At 42.0% G+C, this 20,046-nt stretch overlaps 1 long non-coding RNA gene across 1 annotated transcript in view; it reads right to left on the reverse strand.

The window, feature by feature from the left end:
• Positions 1-385: 385 nt before the first annotated feature.
• The window catches only part of LOC148224137 (uncharacterized), a 56,953-nt gene continuing 37,292 nt past the window's right edge, over positions 386-20,046 (reverse strand). The window contains exon 3 of the long non-coding RNA XR_015802055.1: positions 386-575. This is a non-coding gene — a long non-coding RNA (uncharacterized LOC148224137). The remainder of the gene's footprint in view (positions 576-20,046) is intronic.

The raw sequence follows: 20,046 nt of genomic DNA on the forward strand, positions 1-20,046 counted from the left end.
TTTAAAGACTTCCCAGTGCTTAGCTGTAGCAAGGATGGGAAACATGAATACTTCATGCACCTTACCAAGAAGGGGTAAAATTCACAGTGGTTCTCACCAGTGCTGTCCAAACACACAATTGGCCACTGGCCAATGCAGGCACTTGGAGTGAAGGTGGAGGCTTGACCACTCTGAAGCCAGCTTTGGATCATGGCTGTGCTCCATCCTAGAGGGATGCAAAGCATAAGCACAGTTCATTTTGAAATCCAGAAAACGCACCAGCATTTGGCAGCTCTCTGAGCAATGAAAACAATCATTTTTATTTCTAATTTCACTGAAGAACTCACGTGTAGATCCTCCACAGCAGAGCCTGTTTAGCAGCAGGCCTCCTAAAGGTGTGATATTCAGAGTGCAAATACAAATTTGCTGCAGCTCCAAACAGTAATTGCATTTATCCTCTTGGTTACAGAAGCAGCAGAACCACCAAATTCCAGTTCCTCTTCACTAGTCAGTCCTCTTCACTGGACTGACCTCACACTCCTTTACTTCAGTTTCAACATTGTAATTTCCATTTTTTTCTCAAAATCTTTCTGTATCTATATAAAAAAGATACACGAAAGGGAGAAGCTTTGTGTACTTTTTAACATGTTAACTTTGAGGACAAAGATTCGAAACCTCTCGGTGACACAGACTGGAGTTAATTAGACAAAATATTCCGTGTGCATACTCTCCTCAAGGCAGCATCTGCAGCTCATGTGTAATGCAAACCATGTTAAGCAGCTCTGTCCAGCCTGATTTCTGTCCAGCTACCAAGGATTCTCACTGAATTTCACCAGACAGAAAAGTGCAATTTTTCTGTCATTAGAGAGCACCCAGGGAAGTAGCACAACAAAATGCTTCCTGCTGCTGTTAAAGGCAGGAGGCTGTGATTTCAGCTCAGTCATCTGCTCTCACATTGAGTAATCCACAAATATTTGAGCTTTCTGGCAGCATAACCCCCCCAACACCACAGTAGCAGAATCTTTTCCTCTAAATGTTCCAAGACATTTCCATGTTTGCCTTCTCAGGCTATTGATAGTAAACTGCTTAATAGGAGAGGGCATCTGTGATGCTTTTCCTGATTATTGATAACATCTAGAAGGCTTAAACATGGCCTTTCCTGCTTCAGATTTTAAAGGAGGTTAATTGAGATCAGATACTTAAAGCTGAACTTAATAGCAACAGAGTAAGTGCACAGTCCAGACTATGGAAAGAAAACATGTTAAAAAATATTTGGAATAGTTAAATATATCCAGATCAGCCACACATGATAACTTCAGAGCACTTACAAAGACACTAAAGGACCCTGAGCCACTCCTGGCTATCTGTAGAGTGCTCACTGGAAACACAGGTGGAACTCCAGGAGACCAGACAGCTGATTTTTAAGAGATAGGGAAGAGTTTGGGGACATTTAGTTCAGTCTGTAGACCTGAGTTTAACCTCTACGATACAAAAGAGAGAGTAAGAAATGGATATATCCAACAGGACAAACAAAAATTTCACCTTTACAAGATAACTGGCTTTAAAAAAACCCAGAACATTTAGAGAGTAGAGGGAAAAGGAGACATGCTGCAGGATAGCAAACGGGGGGTCAGAGAGAAGTCAATTATTTGTTCTCTTCCTCCCCCAAGGACAGGACCAGGGTGAAGGACTGCATTATAAAAACAAAAGCAATTCAGCTGAGAGGTCAAAAAGAAGTTTAAAAGTTGAGTAATGCTTGTAGAGACTGTGAAACCACCTGTCACAGTTTTCTAGACCCTGTCAGAGTGGTTCTGACTTATTATTTTCTTGATGGCAGTTGTGCCTTCCAGGCCCCAGCATCTTCTCTTGCCCCTGATGTCCCATTTAGTTCCTCTTTGTCTCACAATCTCTTCCTAGCACCACTCCTTCCCCCAGCGATGGGGGAAGATTTAAAGAATTCTGCCTCAAGTGAGTGATGAATTAAGACAGAATTAGTGTCTCTAATGAGAATATTTTTCAGCCTTTATTAGACCAGTGGCTATGGTGAATCCTTGTGCTACAGTTATAGAGTTGCCTTCATTGCAGCACAGTCATGAACAACTTAAAAACGCATCTTGAGATTTTCTAGGCATGAGGTAGAATTCCTAAGGACATCAATAGCTCCTGCATAGTGCAGCTTCCAAATTTTTTCCAGTTTGGAAAACACATTGTGTCAGTGGAGAAATAAGTTGTGGTCCTCTAGTTAAACCTGTATGACAATAATGCATGTGCAGAAGGCAGCAGAATTACCATGAACTGCTGGACTCTGGCATTTCTTTCCTCTGAGAGCTTCATAACTTCAACGTTGTATTACCACCAGCTCCTTCCCTGGGATCTATTTAACAAGGAACTTACAAATGGCATGTGTAACAAATGCTATCTATTGCATTTTATTATTCATCTTTTTCCACATATTGACATTTGAGATGTAACCAGGGACTCTGCACAGAATATGTCTGGCAGGAGTGGTGTGCACTGATTAATGTCCCCTTGGTGCTGATATGAAACACATGGGTTCTATTAGCAAAGCCAGGGATGAAATGATCCATTGGAAATTACTTACCTATTCCATGAACACGACTTCCCAAAGCCAGGAATGTTCTAGAGATTAACTCTTCCGAATGCATGGGAATTAAAGCACTTCTTTCTGGGAAAAAAGGGGAGCATTTGCAACCACCCATAGGCTGCAAGGGGCCAGCCCTAAAATCTTTAGAAGATCTCTGACAGAACAGGAGCAAAGTTATATATTCAGACAAGGAGTAAATGAAAACAGAGGACTGTTATTATTCCTGTTCACTTCGACAATTTGAAGTTTTTTCTCCTTCAAGTTCAGGCTACAATTGAAAAAAGAATCCCTATAGAAGTTCTTAGATATGTGCTTATTCCTATTAAAATCAACATCCCACCAAAATTGTTCAAGTTAAATGTGTGCTTAAATATTTTTCTGAATCTGACTAGTGGGTACTTACTTGCCAGGGTTTTATTTTCTTTATTGATACAACATTAACTCAAAAATGCTGTGGACACATAAATATTAGCCAAAACTATTAACTTTTTCTGGGTTTCTTGGCCTTTTAAAAAAAAATTTGGTCCAGCTAGAAGGCTGCCTTATCATTAAACCAACATATTAAATTTCTCTGACAGTAAAATCTATCTATAGACATACAGTAACAACAAATTAACCTCAATCTGACATGAATGAAAACAGTTTCTAAGTGGTTATAGTTCCTAAAACAGAATCTATATGCAATAAATATAATTATTTCACTGAAATTGTTAGCACATGTTTTTCTTTTGCAACAGACATGTTCGCTGTACCATCTTTGTTGTATTGATATGTTCTTTAGTAGCCCCTTCTGTGCCTTCATCCTTGATTTAAATTTATCATGACACATTTTTAAACAATAGCAGGAAACCTCACTTATGACTTTAATTATAAAATGGTGTTATAAAATTATATCCACATTTTACTTTTGGCAGTTGGCAATCCTCATTTAACATAAATAACCCTTCTTGGCCTCAGCAGTTCTCTTTGGTTGATTTCAATGCTTACTGTATGTAATTGATATAAAAACACAAGGTTTAGGAAGCAGTTATTGGAACTTGTTAAAAGAAGTAGTCAAGTTCATAAACGCACTCATTTTGCTATGCTACATGCCAAGAGAATTAATAATGGACATTTGGGAATTGGGGAGAAACTCAGGCTTTTTAAAGAAAGACTGATGTAACTACAGTATTCCACTCCTATGTTAATTGTTTGGCTCACAGACCCATGGCTTTGTTTCTCTTCCACCCACAGCTGCTTCCAATAATTTTCTAGAACCTGACACATCCATACACACACATCCACGTTAGACACAGACATCAGTTTGAACTCCACACATGCACCAGTACCCAGATAATTCTGCTCTTCTACGTTGAAGGACAAGAGCAAATACGTTAACCTGGTGGCATAAATAAAAATAAATGACAATCACATCAGAAGAGGCTGCTCCAGAAGACTGGGATTTAGCAATACTAGAAATGAAGCCACTTTAAGTCACTTCCCAAAGCAGTTCACGTGAAGGGGCCGATTTTCATCTGAAGATCCCTGGATTTGCACAAAGGCACCTTTGTCTGCCTCACCTTTGCACACTGACAGTAGGGGAACACACAGAGTTAATTGTCTGCATGAGCAGTTAACTCCAGCACTGGATCCTCCAATGCACAGTGGTCACACAAGAGCAGGAAATGTCACTCCTACTTAATTCAGGGATGCACCATCATCTGAAAAACTGAAGCAATGCCTTAACTTCTACCTGACCATCACACAGCATCACTAACAGGATTAAAGTCAAACATGGTCTTAGAAGCATTGGATGAACTGGAAACAAAACCCAGCTCAACAGTGCTGGTCCATAGCCTTCACAGAGCTGATGGTGCTACTAACTGTCCTTCCCTTCTCAGAACAAATGACTTGGGTTAGGGCCCACTCAAAGTTTTTCCTTTTCCTATTTTAATGATCCAACTTCAAAAATTCTCTCTTATTAAGTAAATTTATGAGAAAGAATTCAAAAACATTGAGAACATTATTCTCAAATTTCCAATTGGCTGGTTTATCTCATACATCAAACAAAAATCAGGCTAAGAACAAGAAGGAGACTTTGTTCTTTCTGCATCAGGATCCACCACCTCAGATCTTGAGGGAGGTGTCCTACAAGCCAAGTCACACAACAGGACAAAGCCATAGCACAGGTCTGCATTTGTGGATGGCTGGAGAGCTGTGATGCCATAAATTGGCCACTAACAAATGCCAGATGTGGATGTTGGGAGCAGGGGCAGCTGGGGATTTTGGAGGAAAGCTGAGATGCTTAAAATGTACACTCTGTCTGTAGGGAGATGGGAGGGCAGGACAGAGGGGCCAGATGTGTGAGACTAGGCAGACCTGAAAGACAAAGTTAAATAAAATTATTAAGCAAATGAATGTTTAAATGAGGGGTCAGTACCTCGGGATACAGCTTCAGGAACATGGAAGGGGCCAATATGTTTCCTGCCTCCTCTGCCACACCCAGCACAGTTGGTTTTATAAAAAAGCTGATGTGGTTGGTATGTGCTCAGTTAAGGGTATAAGTGCCCATCAGTCAGTCATATATATAAGCCAGTCACCAATGTGTCTCCTATCCTATTCCAGTGAACAGGGAGAACACACCAATTCCATCCCAAAGAAATGTCTCATCTGTAACTTGCCACTTCCAATCGCTGCTGGAAGCAAGAGCCCTTCTGTGCCTTTGGCCATCCATTAAATTACTCAGCCAGAAAAACTCAAGAGCACTGGCATTTCAAAACTTCTTGCATTCTCTCCTCTTCACCATGCAATGACCCAGTCTCTGTGACACAATAAAGTTCATTAAGTAAATCAGTCTTAGGGGTTTTAATTCTTCTCAATCACTGAACTATAACATCCATTTCAAACTCTCAAATCCCATCCCTGTCAGCTGAGACTCACTGACTTTTACTGGGGCTCTGCCCAAGAGAGGTGCCAGCTACCTGTCCCAGCGAGGTCCCTCCCTAAAGCCATCATGACAGCTGCCAGCTCTTTGGTTTCAGTAGTCCTGGCTGCCTTTTTCTCCCTTAGCCACGGCCAGGTTTGTGCAAGAGTTAAATCAAACCTGAACAAACAGCAGTGGTTCAGCGGAGGAGGCTGCACACACAGGCCTGGCTTTCCCTGCCCCACACATGGCACAGCAGTGCTGAATAAATAGGAAGCTCACAATAAATAGGAAACTACCCAGAAGTGGAAGAAATTACTTCAGAGGAGGCTGAGACTCTTGGGACTTTCACGTTTCCTAATATAAATTTGGAGTTTGCTATTTTTGTTGAGAAGGGGGTAGTACTTCCTCCTCACACTTCCTATTGCTGTATGCAATATTAATCCTTTAACCTTATAATTAGGGACAGTCATATCTTGTGGAACCTGAGGTTTTTGCAGCCCTCTTGAACTTCTGCAGTAGAAAGTGGGAAAAGGAAGCTGCAAAGATGAAGCTCACCACATCTTTCCTTGTAAGCCTGTGATTCTTTTTTCACCTGTGAAAGGAAATTTACATTTTTGCTTTTTAGCCATCATATTTTTCTGTTTAAAAGACCCATCTCCAACACTCAGATTCCATGTAAACAAACCAAAAAAAAAAAGCATCACAGTGGAGAAACTTGGGTTTCCTGACTCAACCAACAACTGCAATCAGAACCCAAAGCCACATCCTCAGCTAATATAAATATGTGTAACTGAAGCTGATAGAGCAAGGGCTGTCAAACACATCCCTGTTCTGCTGCAATCCTTTCAAACACAGCTGAGGCAGAATATCTTCCCTAGCCCAGGAGGGAAGGAAGCATTGCTCTGTTTGCATGCCTGGGATAGGAGAGCACAGGGAGGAGCTGGCAGTGGCATCAGGGCATTTCCATTCAAGGGCTCATCAGAAACAGAGCCATGGCTGATGGCAGGCATCAGAGGCACTGAAGGACAAGCAGGACAAAAAGGAGGTTCAGTGGTTTGTTACCAAAGGGGTGAATCCTCCCTGTTGGCTCAACAGTCACAGAAGCCAGAAAACATTTCAACTGAAGTCAGTTTAAAACCTTCCCTCCCACCTTCATTTTAAAATTTAACAGTGAATTAAGGGATTTTCTGCTACAGTGAAGATTAGAAGCATTTATAAAGCACCAAATATTAGCATTCACATTATTTTTATTCTGTGAATTATTTTGCAAAACTAGTTGAAATTTCAGATGGAATAAGAAATGGTTAAATCTCTATTTTTACCCTCCAAGTGGGGGAGACGGGAGGATTTTTAGGGTTGGGTTGGTTGGTTTTGGCAAACAAGATACTTGTGCCCTTCAAGAGACCTCTAAATTTTGGGACCAACTTCCTAGAGAAGCCACTTGACCAGATGTAAGCTCCCAGCTCTGAGTACAGCCATAGCACACAAGCAAGGACCCCTTTCCAGGTTCAGCAACACCTCAGAGCTCCTCCTCTCTTCTGCACATGGCTTAAGGCTGCCCTGTGTCTGTGGGAACTCCCATTTCTCTTGTTGATCCTTTACATGAACAGGTTGATTCCCCAGCTGCCATCTCCACACCTGATATCAGGAAATGGCTGAACAAACCCAATTTTTTCCACCAAACTTTCTGCAGCAGCATCAGTCTCCTTAATTTCAAATTCTGCATGATGATTTCTTATACTTCATGTGCAGGTAAAACTTTCACTAATAACAGATCCATGTTATATTCCTAGATTTCCATTCCTTCTGCTGATCCTTTATCCAAAACACACAAAGTTTGCAGTGCTGGTGCCAGTCACTTCCATGAGCAGTGCATTTCTGGCTGAAAACTGGCAGGACAAAAAGCTCTCTGCTTCCAGGACCTGGGTGATGGTAAAGTTGCAATTTGTGTTTTCAGTCCTCGACAAATTAGGCTTTGTAAGTGTAACAAATTGTCCAAGTACATGGAAACCCTGTAAAACATCAGGCTAAAGAGCCACAGCAAATCCCAAAAGAGGCTCTTGGAGAAATTTATTGAACAACAACGTCCTCTGCTGGCAGGAGCCTGACTCGACTTGTAACTCTGAGCTAGCACCTACCTGGGGATTCCGGGACGTAATTCTGGGCATTGAAAGTCTGAACAGGAAGCCAAGAATAGACAATACACAAAACCAAGACTAACACAAAGTGCCATTTGGATGGTCTTGTCTGCTTTACAACCAATGAGGACAGAGGTCCGGGGATATTTGATGCAAAAACTTCTGACAGCAAGAAATACATTTGAATTTACAAGACTGGTCTATGTGACTCCAAACCCAAGCAAACAGTGCAGTAGCTTGGAGCAGGGATCCAGACTGTCCTCCCAACCTTCCTGTTTCTTCTCAGGGTGTCTTCATGCAAATCAGGTCTCCTCCATCTATTTGGATTTTGAAAGCATCAGAACAGGGAAGGCATCATTTTCCCAACTAGACCTTAACCAGACAAGGAACTGAGATGATTTCAAGAGCACACAAATGACACAGGAGTCTGGGATTTATTTCCAAGTGTTGCACATGTACTAAAGAGTGGATTTACAGAGTATTCCTGTTCCAGGAGACTTGGGCATCTCAGGAACTCTGGTAACAACATAACTTCTGCTAATTCTCTTTAAACACAGTGGTTCCCCCATGTCTCTAAGTGCTGATTCTGAAGAGCTTATGTTTCAGTGACACTTCCCTGAATACCTGCTCTAATTCTTGAAATAAAAATCAGTAGCTGAAAACCAAGCTTCAGTTTGCTGCCTGGCCTTGAACACTTCCAGGGATAGGGAACCCAGTGCCTCACAAAAAAAGAGCCTTGTTAAAATATCCAACCTAAACCTACTCTCAGCGTGAAGCCATTTCCCCTTGTCCTGTCACCAAATGTGCCTGTAAATGGTCTCTGTTTCTTGCTGACTCCCTTCAGCTATTGGAAGGCCACAGTTAGGACACCCTGAAGCTTCTCTTCTCCAAGCCAAACAATCCCAAATATTTAAGTGCTTCCAATAGTTAACATCCTTTAATAATTGCAGCTACATCACCAGCACAACAAGAGTTCTTCCAGCTTTCTTTGGGAATCAATAGAAGTCATCAGTGGAAGAAACCTCCAACACCTGCAAAACTGTATTGTTGCTCATGGAAGCAGGAGCTGAGCTCAGGAAATGAGGATTGGGAATCAGTGCAATGGCTGAGGACTGGCAGAATTTGAGTGTCATGATGGTGGTATTTTGACAAGGGATGGAGAAAAATGCACTTGTAAGGTTGAATGAGACACGGTGACCCAAATAAGTGAGCAAATTTCACGATGGGAAAACACTGAAACTATTTCTAATGATCCTTTAGCTTAGTCACCCATTCTATTTATATGTTTTAAGGGACCATAAATATTTTTATCGGCACTCAGGACACAAAGAGAGCTTTCCAGTTTCTATATAAAGAAGTCATTTTGGACAGATCAAAACAATAAAGGCACAGGACTCCTGGATGACAGATGCCAGGATGTTAGTAACCATAAATGGTTTTCAAATATGGCCCCATCACCATCCCCCACAGTAGCCCTTTCAAGTGGGAATTACAAATTGCTTACTTGGAGAGGAAATTTCAAACAGGCCACTTATCAAAAAGTGCCAAATAAACCTGTCATTGGGATAGAAGTTACAAACCATTCCTAAACTCTGCAGACATTTCCTGAGCCTGTGAACTCTGATCTTGGCTTCTAATAAACATGACATCAGCTCCCCAGTACTGCAGACACAAGACACATGACCCACCACTATGTTATCGCTTCCTCTGCAGTTTCTTCAAGATCTGCTCTCAAGCACAACATCAATAGAAGACTTTCTGCTCGTTTCAAAATTGGTTTCTGATCAGGTCCTTGAAGGGAGGGCAGAAAAGCACAGCATGGAATCAGCATATGAGCTGCAAATATTATTGCAGGTATCCACTTAAAAGTAATCCTGAATCCAAGACTTTGAGGAGTTTTCCACGTATTGAGTTAGTGAGTGGGTTAAGACAAAATTCCTGTTGCTGTCAAAGACTTATTAACTGCTCACTTCTCCAAGAAATATAGCAGAGCCTTTGAAAGCCCTGATAAAGCATCTATGTACTGAATGGTCACTGAATAACATCTCAAAACAGGTGACGAGTGATACAAGACACCAGAAGATTCCAAACACTGGAATGACAGTCACCTCAATTTCCAGAGAAATTCTAGGGGAGAGTAAGATAATTGCAGTTCTACGATTTACATTTTCTATGTATGCATTTCCTTCTAAGTTTTTGTTTCTGAAATCAACCTTGGAAAAATATATTTGAAATAAAAGTTCCCATTTATCTCTGTGCTGGAAACCTGAGACCCTTATCTGATATACCAAACAAAATAGGCCATCCACTCAATAAGTCAAAATTCCAATAAATTCAGAACTGTGACTCTTGCAAAAGTAACTTTAAAAATATATTATCAAAATACAATCTTTACAAATAAGATATTTGTAAAGACTGTGGAATATTCACCTTGAAAATGGAGTGTCTCCTCTACTCATATCTAAAGGACAGGCATTTCCTTCATTCTTGGGTATTTCCAAAAAATTTCCTGATCAAACAAAAGTCAGTCAGAGTTGGCAAGGCATAATGTGCAACATAAAAGAAATTTTTGTTTAGAGATCTTCCTGATTAACACATGAAACTTGCTAGAAAAGACCTCTCCAAAAGCCACCAAGAATCCACACATGGTAAATTACAGTAGATGCAGATCTCAAAAGCTGTCCAGGGCTCAGAGAGAACAACTGCCCATTTTCCCTTTCTGTGTTTTCCCTCTTTCATTCTCATCAGTTCAGAACCTGAAATTCATAAAACTACAGAAGTCCTGCAGGTCTGTAGGGGTCAGAAAGGAGAGCTCCCTGCTCAAGAGTGTGACCTGACCACCAACACCTCTAGTCAAGTGTACCCCATAAAGAACATTCTAGCACAGAGATGCTACAACATCCTCAAGTCACATTGGCTCATCTGCCAGGTACAGTGCCAATGTTTCCCTCCTGTCATGGCACAGACATGAGGGGGAGCTGGGAAATGGATACACAAGGAGGCACAGCTGTGGCTATCACAGCACAGCAGGTCCTTGGGAACCTGCAAAGCTCCTCTGGGTCCTGCTGCAGCAAAGGGGAAACTCCTCCCAGCTCCTGAAACATTTGAGTTTCAGATGGGTGGATTTCACTCCAAGGACTTATCTTAGGAAGGGTTAAATTAACAAAAGCACAAGATACCTGGCCCTGCATGCTCTGACAAAAAAAAAAAAAAAAAAAAAAAAAAAAAAAAAAAAAAAAAAAAAAAAAAAAAAAAAAAAAAAAAAAAAAAAAATTATCCAGTTTGCATTATCTGATTATCTCACACAATCACAGGATGGTTTGGGTTGGAAGGGCCTCTAACGATGATCAGTTTCCCTGTGTGGGCAGGAACACCTCACACTAGATGAGGTTGCATTTGCCCTTCTGGTTTCAGAGCTGTTGAAGTTCATGGACCTCCCCAGCACCAAGGAGGAGCAGATGCTCTGTACCAACACCATGGATCTGCAGCACTCCCGCAGGAAAGCAAAGAGCACTCGGTGAGCCCCGACTGCGGGGAGGGAGGAGCCGGAGTCGACTTAGTCAGAAGGCAAAAGCCGCGCTCTGACCAAGGGAGCCAAGCGATGTTTAATGAGCAGGAAAAATGCAGTGCTTTGGGTTTCATGACTCATGGAGCACGCGGCACCTCCTACCAATGCGCTGTGCCATCCGTACCCAGGAGGAAGTGTGTCAGCTACTGAGTCACGCAGCTCCACTGCACTGGCTGCCGCCAACCCAAATACAAACTGTGCCCAGCCCTGTTCAGTCCTGACATAACCGTAGCCCAGGGTTAAGCTCATCTCCCAAGAGCTTTCTAAAATAATAAAAAAAAAAAAAACTTTCTGGTTATAAACAAAACACGATTTCCAAACCCAGGCTACCGGGACCACGCTTGGAAGCCCAGCAATTTCCCTGCACACACGTTCAGCCTTCCAACATCAAAGCGCCTGCAATCCAACCTGCTGAAGCTAACCCGATTTCCCACTTGGGAGAAAACTTTCATATAGGAGTGGGACTTGTGTTTTTACACTACTGACCTATATTTGCAAATCCCTGAGGGTCATTTTGCCCAGCCCACAAAAAGGAGGGGCTACAAAGCCAGCTGTATTGAGTTGTTATGCAGTAGAGAGCACAGCTGCACTGAACAAAACCAGCCTGTGACATGAGGAGCAAACAAAAGCCATCAAGTTCCACGTAGGAAAAACTAATACATTTCAGCTAACAAAAGAAGAGACTTTTCATTAACTTGTTCTCATTGAGTGCAGAGATAATTAAATTACAGAAACAACTACATTAGTATAATCAGTTTAGGAGAACCCACATACAGAGACAAAGGATTTTTCAAGATTAATCTATGAAAACAAAAGCTTCATTTAAACTCTTCCCTTGTTAAACAGACTCATGTGCTTTCTTCTGGAGGAAAAGATCCTTATTCCAATCCAGTTTAATTAACTCCTTGAAAAACTACCACAACTCTTGATCCAATTCGCCAGATCTTTTGTATTTTTATTTCTTTCTTCTGTTCATGTAGTCACTCATTAATGCTACCATCCACTTCATCAAGGTGTATCTCCCTTCCTTCCAACTGCACAGTAAACGCTGACAATACAACTTGATTGCATCCAAGGGCTTAAATTTCAAATAAAAAAACAAGGTGGCAAGTAAAATAACAAAACTAGAGGGAACAACTTTGCTAAAATGTTGGGATGAAATTTAATTTTTAGAGAGGTGTAGCTCACGACTTGAAATATTCAAGGCGTGTTAAGGAGGACTGACTGTTTCAAAGGGGAGTATGTTTGTAACGATCAAGGGTATCTGTTTCAAATTACAAGGGATCTGCCCCGCTTGAACTACAGCATCGTTTAGCCAAAACCACAACCCACCTTTCCAGTGTCAGCAAAGGTAAAATGGTTTCATGGTTTCATCCACGAAGGTCCAGCAAGAGTCACAGCAGGCCAAGCACAAAGGAACACCTTAAACAGGACCATTCATATCCAGAGGTGCTTTTCCAAAGTGATCCAAAACTCACAATCTTAGCCTGAGGAACAAGGGCTCGTGTTAAGAGGAATTCAGGCTAGGAATGGAGAACCAATGGTGGAGTGTCCCCTGAGGGCTACCTGAACAAGTTACAGGTGCTCAGAGCAGGGCTCCTCCCACAAAAACCCTGCACACACCTGCCTGCTAGAGATGCTGAGATGTGACAGAAAGGGGGACATTTCCATGTGAAGGAAGCTGGCTGGAATAGCACCAGCAGGTTTGTAAGAGCCCAGAGATTGATACCACAGCCAACTTGCTGTTAACAAATTCCACACAAAAGCTCAAATGACATAGACCTGACACCAACATGCTCAAATTCTCCTGACATCTGTACAGTACAGCTGCACCGATTCTAATCCCAGAATTTTCTCCCAGTGCTTTAAGGGCTCTGATGAGGATAGGTTTTATATGAGTAACAAGAAATACCTTTTAAATAGATAATGCTCCAGTCAGGGGGGTTAAAATGTATTTGTTTATAAACCTAGAAGTTAGAACTACAGAAGAAACTGCATGGCTATTGCTATTTGTTTTTCCTGGAAAAAGAAACAAACTAATAAACAAAAAATCCCCATATGTATATAAAAAAAATCATTACCTCGGCTTTTTATTAATTACTATTTCAATGGAAGATCTTTTCTCCCAGATATCATCTTTCTACTAAAGAAAGCAGATTGAGCACACTATTTTGTGAACATGCAATAGCCAGTGTTTATGAAATCCTGAATACAATGCCAAGCACACTGGGTGACAGAAACCTTCACTGCTTGCTGGGTCCAAAACTGGGAGGAAATATTAACTGCACACCTTCATGCAGGGGTACAAACACCACGATGGATCTCACTTTATCATAAGGCAAAGGCAAGAAGGGAACTCAGAGAGGAAGAACAACCATTTCAAAGAGTTCTACATAGGAAGAATGTCCCCTGCCCGAAGACTTAATCATGTAGATGTGTGTGTAAGGGGTGCCCTTTACACTCCCCATATGAGGAGGCGTAGCGCAAGCTCTCATCAGCTTAGGGGACCGAGAAGGCCACCAGGTGTCCCCTGTGCTGCAGTTACACCGCTGCAGTCGCTGTTCCCGGGGCTGCAGTGGCATCTGCTGGTCACATACAGGCAGGATTGGTACCAGCCTCAAAGTGTCTCACAAGAGCTTCTCACTTCTTCTTCTTCTTCTTCTTGCACAACTCTGTTCCCTCCGCTGCCGTTCCCGCTTGTTGTCATTTATTATTGTTGTGTTGCGTTGCTCTGGAGATGTTACAGCCGCAGAAGCTCCAGCTGCCAGTCACCCGTGGAGATGGAAAAGCTCAGAAAGTGAAAGTATCACTCCAGCCAACCTGTATCCTACCAGCAGCACGAGTCCATGCCTTTGGATGCCTGGCATAGCTGGGCTTTTGGGAAGCCCACAACATCAATTATTTCCAGCCCCTGAGCTGGGACATTCAGACCTCCCTTGGTATTTCAGACACCCACATCTCTCAGTGTTTGAGTTTTCAGTCCTCGGGTAGATCTGCATGAGTGAGTGACAGGATGTGATTCAGTCACAGGTAGAGAGGAAAAAGCTGAACTCGGTGAGATTTGTGTACAGTGTGTCAGGACAAGGGAGAAGTTTGCCTTTAGGGAGTTTCTCTTTTATTAGTGCTCAGCTTCAAGAGCAAAGCAACAATAAAAACGGCCCAACTTTGAAGAAAAGCAGTTAAAGGATCATATTCAAGTATCCAACACTTGCTTGGTCTTACAAAGAAATCAGTTTTCTTTTGTCACAGCAAATAAAATAATGACTGGTCCTTCAGCAAGCACAGGCAAGAAACCCAACATTGGCTCAGAGCCAGAAAAGAAGCAATGAAATAACATCACTATTATAACAACTGCTGGTTTAGGCATCTTCAGAGACTGCTCCTTTTTAAAGAAATATTTAAAGCAGTACTTCAAGGATTAAAAACATCACCAGCTTTTAAGGATCTGAATCCTGACAAGACTTTTCCTTAACTTAGTTTTTAAATAATCAATAAAATACTTGCTAATGGGTTTGAATCCATATTGTGAGGTTTTCCTCACTGTTCTCAAAGTCCAGCCTGGCTTTTAGAGAGGAAGCTCTAGCATGAATTAACACAAGGGTAACAATTAAACTGTAAGAGTTGGTAATCCAGCCAGAGACTGGAAGGGGTGGGAGACTGAAAAAGAAAAAACGGAAAAAACCCTACCCTTAGGCACATGAATCTGCAACATGATTTTTCGGAGTGTTAATTACACTACAGCTTTCATAAGTCACATGCCTTAGGGGAACTCCAGGTGCTGCTCAGCCTCTGGAAAATGCTGATTTAGGTGCAGGAATAGACACAGGGAAGTCTTATTTAAAGCTTCTATATTTAAAAGGCTGGGTCTAGCATTAAAAAAAAAAATTAAAGTATATTTGCACATTTGAAACCCAAGTTTAGCAACATAGCATTTGCATTTGCTTTCATCAGGCATTATTCGTTCAGGAAAGTTGCACAACCCCCTTTCACAGCAGCATCCCAAGTTTGCTAATAATGCATTGCATAACTCAGACAGTGCTGCCTTCTCCTCCACACCGAGTCAGTCGTAGGGAGCAGGGAAGAGCTCATCCCTCAAAACCTAACCCAGCCCCACGTGTCTAACCCAGCCCCCAGGGCACACCTGTGTGGCCACACAGAGAGGGAATTGAGGCAGCAAGAGCTCTGCTCTCTCCAGGGCTGTGGCCCAAAGGTCAGGAGATGGCAGGAGCAGCTCCCAGCACAGATCTCCTTGGCAGGCAGCACAGACCCCGTCTGCACCAGAGTCCTGGGGACACTCAGGGCTGTATTCCCTAACTCTGTCCTGAGGGAGCAGCACTTGGCTCCCAGCAGCCTGACCGAGGGCCGAGCGCTGGAGTAGGGGACACCTGTACAACTCTGCTCTGCCACCTGTGGCTCAGAAACAGCTGATTTACAGCAGAGCCACTCCGCAATCTCCAGCCATTCTGCTTTTAATGGCAATGGAGTGAGGCCGCTTTTACATTCCACCCTGCCCCCCATTTCAGTTTCAGTCTCCTCGGGGCAAAACGCTATCTTTAGTTCATCTGCTCAGACACAGAACTTTCAGTTTCGTTTAGATCACATAAGTACAGCTGTTACATTTAGAGCATCTAAAAAGGATGAAGAATGACTTAGGGTACTATTAATATGAACAATTTTAAAGTGAAGAGGTCAGACAAAGGTGAGTCTATTTATCTTAAAAGCTCCCATCCAAATAGCCTCAATCCAGCATCAGATAGTATCTCAGAGTGTCACTCCAACTAAGAAACAATATCCTAAAGAAAATAGTTAAAATAACAGCATGTAATCAGACAATTATTTTGAACCCAGCCTTTCTCATTCCTGTTTTGGAAGGGATGGTACCAAATCTTATGTTTGCCTTTGGGACTTTTTCTTCAATTGGTCCTACAGCTGAGATTACAATTGCAAGGCGTTCCCATCAGACATGACACAGAATCCACAAGAAACACCCCACAACAGGAATGCAGACTGGTCACCATTTGATGGAATGCTGTCTCTCCTAGTCTTTAACTTTTATCTACACAGTCAGGCATAACAACTTTTAACTCTTAACTTTTACAACCTCACGGCAGGTGCTTGGGCTCCAAAGCTGGAGAAGAAAAATGTATTTCCTTCATTTATCCATGCAGATACATATTTAAGAGGAAATTTTTCAATATTAGCTTGGTACCATCTTCCTATAGCCCTGACTCACAGGATCACAGAAAAGGTAACACCAAGAATTTCTGAAGGTCTTACACCACATAACAGATTTGATAACCAAGCCGTACATTTTTTAAAAGCCTGAAAGTCTAAACCACCTTTTTTTTTTTTTTTTCTCTATTTTGCAACCACCAGACTGAAGGAAGGTGAAAAGGCTGAATAGTAGGATGAGTTCATCCTTGGTCATGAAAAAGCAGTTCTGTTTGCAGCTATAGTTTTGCAAAGCTTCATTGCTTCAGCTGAAAGCAGCATGACAGAGGTCTGTGTCACCAGTCAGCTGTCTGGGGAACATGCTCACTGTTATGGTCCTTTTGGGGCAGTTTCCTCATGGCTCTCCTCTGATCTGTCCCTCTCACCGTTCTCAGTTCCTCCTAGGGAAGGGGGTTGTGGTGGCAGTATTGCAGCTGGCAAGGAAGTGTTTCACTATGAGGTGCTTCTCAAGTATGAGCCAGCCAGAGACAGAAAGCAGACTTTAAAAACCCCCAGAAGTCCCAACACCCAGAGGGTGGGAACAGAGACACCCTTTGTGAGCTTGACTCCTTATGAGTCAGTGCTGTCTGTTCTGTGCCAAGGGGCACCCCAATGCATCAGCCCCAGACCCCAGTTCAGATCTGCATCAGCAGTTTCAGCTCTCCTAAATCAAGAGATTGAGGGGTTTTTATTGTTCCTCTTAATCCAAGTTCCACTTACAGGACTTAGATTTTTCTCTTACAGGAAAGGAATTTTTCCAAAGCTTCAGATATTTAGACCATGGCTGTTGGTGTCACCAACCAGCAGTACAGCACTGTGGACATCTATCAGAGCAGATTTTCAACATGAAAAGCCTCTGTGGTACAGAACAGCTTTTGTCAGCAGTGCCTGATGCTCATGCCAGGTTTTGCATTGATTAATTTCTTTGTCAGTAATGGGGGGGGACACAGAGATACACACTTTACTTCCTTGCCTACAGCAAGTGGAAAACTTTTATTTAGCACAACAAAAATCATCTGCATGCCGAGCATAGATTTCAGAAATCACATCACAAAATAAAAAATTCTCCATGGGGAGAGAAGGCACCACTCTTTTACATATTTCCTCTTTGGTTTCGATGCCCTTAGGTGAAGAAAGATCTCCAGCTATAGGATATGAGAACACAACACTGACATTCTCTCCTCAGCTTTAGTCTTCACCTGCAATCTAAGCCCAGATACTCAGGACAACAACAGCAGCTTCTTCAAGGCTTTAGAAAATTTACAAGTGCCAGGTACTTGCAGGGGTATTTAAATATTTTACAAGCTTATTTATGTAACTTTTCCTACACTAAGAACTCACCAACTGCCCTGCAAACTCTTGGCACTCCCACAGGTAATTCCTTGGAAAAGCTGAAGTTAATGAGTGTCTAAGGAGGCTTGGGGGAAATGCAGCACTTGTAATAAGTTGCTGCTGTTCCCCATCCCCCCGTGGTTCTGCTCTAGATCCGCTTTTGACACAGCCTGGCAAACCCCGAGTGGGAAATGCTGCTTTGGGAGAAGGAGGAAGTATTATAATTATTGCGTGGAGAATGCCGAGAATCTAAATAAGGCAAGCTGAAGAGGAATGGGAATTCGGAAAACAGATGCATTCACAAGCTGGGGTGAGCCCAATAGTAACCAAAATTAAATACTGAGCATTTTTTCCCTATAGTTAAGGAAAAATCATAACAGAAATACAGAGGCCTATGAAAAAAGAGAAGACATTTCTTCAGACCTCATGTTTGTTAGCAAGAGAGCCAGTCTTACATTATTATTATCACTTGGTAACAATTTTTAACATTGGCCTAAGAAAAGCATAGAGAAGCAATTAAAAGTATATTGGAAGAAGAAATACACATTTTACCAATAATTCAGAATTTATTATTCTGCCTTTGTCACGTTACTTCCTCATGCTCTCAAAAACATACATTTGGCACTTAAGAGACTCTCAGCTATAGGTGTTTAATAGACCCTTTGGAAAAGGAATCAAACTCTAAACAGATCACATTCAGCCTCAGCTGAGTAACCCCAAGAATAAATGAACACTATTAAATTATCCACTAAGCCTCATTCCTGACTAAAGGAGGCTTTTAGCATATAAACTGTTAAGAAACTCCAGAAGAGAAAAGTTGTTACTCGATCACAGTTTTCCCCACTCACCTCTCATAGGATGAGAGAATTACAGGTCTCCAAATCTGGTTTCCTCTGCCTCTTGAGAGATGACTGAAAATGAACACATTGCCTCCAAAACATTCCCTAATTTGCAACTCCTCAGATGTAAACCATCACTGCCTCAGATGCTGGGGGTATGATCAGTGTTCACTGAAAACCCACCTAATTTTTTACAACACTTTGTGCTAGATTCACACAGAATTTACCCCAACCTCTTTGATTTCTGTCTTTTTTCCCCCATCTTTTTTCTTCATCCAGCAAGTTCATTTCCCTCTCTAAGGGACCTGGCAGATGGGTGACAGAGATTTTTCCAGCAGTCCCAGAGCAGTTCAGATAGAACATGAGCCCCATCCCTTCTGGCATAGCAGGGCTAGGCTGACATCAAACTCCACAGGCTCTTCTCTCAAGTTAGTTATTCATAGGCAACTGGGGGGGCAAATAGTGCTTACACTTAGAAGAGGTCAGGATTTGGACCAGCCTAGAGATAAGAGTCAATATTTATTGACTCGCCTGGCAACCATCTTTGCTTTTATTGATTATCTCCCAAGCACCACTTTTTATCAATTTGATCAAGAGCTTGTGACTTTGTTTTATTTGTTTAGTGAACAAAACCCGAGGATGTGTTTGAGCTGAGCAGCAGCAGGTTTGGCTGTTTACAATTTTTCCTGGACCTCTGTATCATATCTCTGCTTAGGCTGAATGGAGCACCAGGAAAACCTTAGTTTGACATCCTAGCCCCACAAGTAAGGATGCCAAAGTAGCCAATAAAAGTAAAAGCTCACATAGCTGTGGAATACACACCAGAATATTCTGGCCTAAGGACTTTCCAAATTTTTACAACTGCTTTCTCAACTATTTAAAGTAACTCACACCTGAATTTTATATTACCCCATGGTCCATACAAAGTTCATCTGCATATGTACCTTTATTTGAATAATAATAATAAGCAGGTAGTTTACCAAACTGTCCTACAAAGATCAAAAAAGCCACTGAGTCAGGACAATGCCAAGGAGCAGCAAAAGTAGAGTTATACCACATGACCTCAGACAAGGATAAAATACCCCCTCAGCCTGAGCTTAACTAGAATGCCTGAATTTGGTCCCAGCTGGGTCTGGCTGGAGTGATTAAAGGCCTCTGTGTGCCCTCAGGTGACAGAAAGGCCTGAAAGTCTTCAGGAGCTCTCAAGTTCCTGTCTCCAATGATGTCTGATATGATGAGTGCATGCACAGACAATCTAAAGAGATGAGCATGATCAGAGCAGCTCAGGGAGCAAGCCTAGGGGAGCAAATATCCTGTGATATTATCTGTGGTTTGACAACTTCACAGCTGCATTGTTCCCATAAGAGTAACTATTTGTTGCCCATGGTGTGTCAAAGATTCATGCTTTATATCTCTGCACTTTTTCCAGGATATGAGCTTAATCTGAAATATTTTTTTCCTTTATTCTC

The sequence above is a fragment of the Sturnus vulgaris genome, chromosome 3 (assembly GCF_052056855.1).
Source record: "Sturnus vulgaris isolate bStuVul1 chromosome 3, bStuVul1.hap1, whole genome shotgun sequence".
Lineage (NCBI taxonomy): Eukaryota > Metazoa > Chordata > Aves > Passeriformes > Sturnidae > Sturnus > Sturnus vulgaris.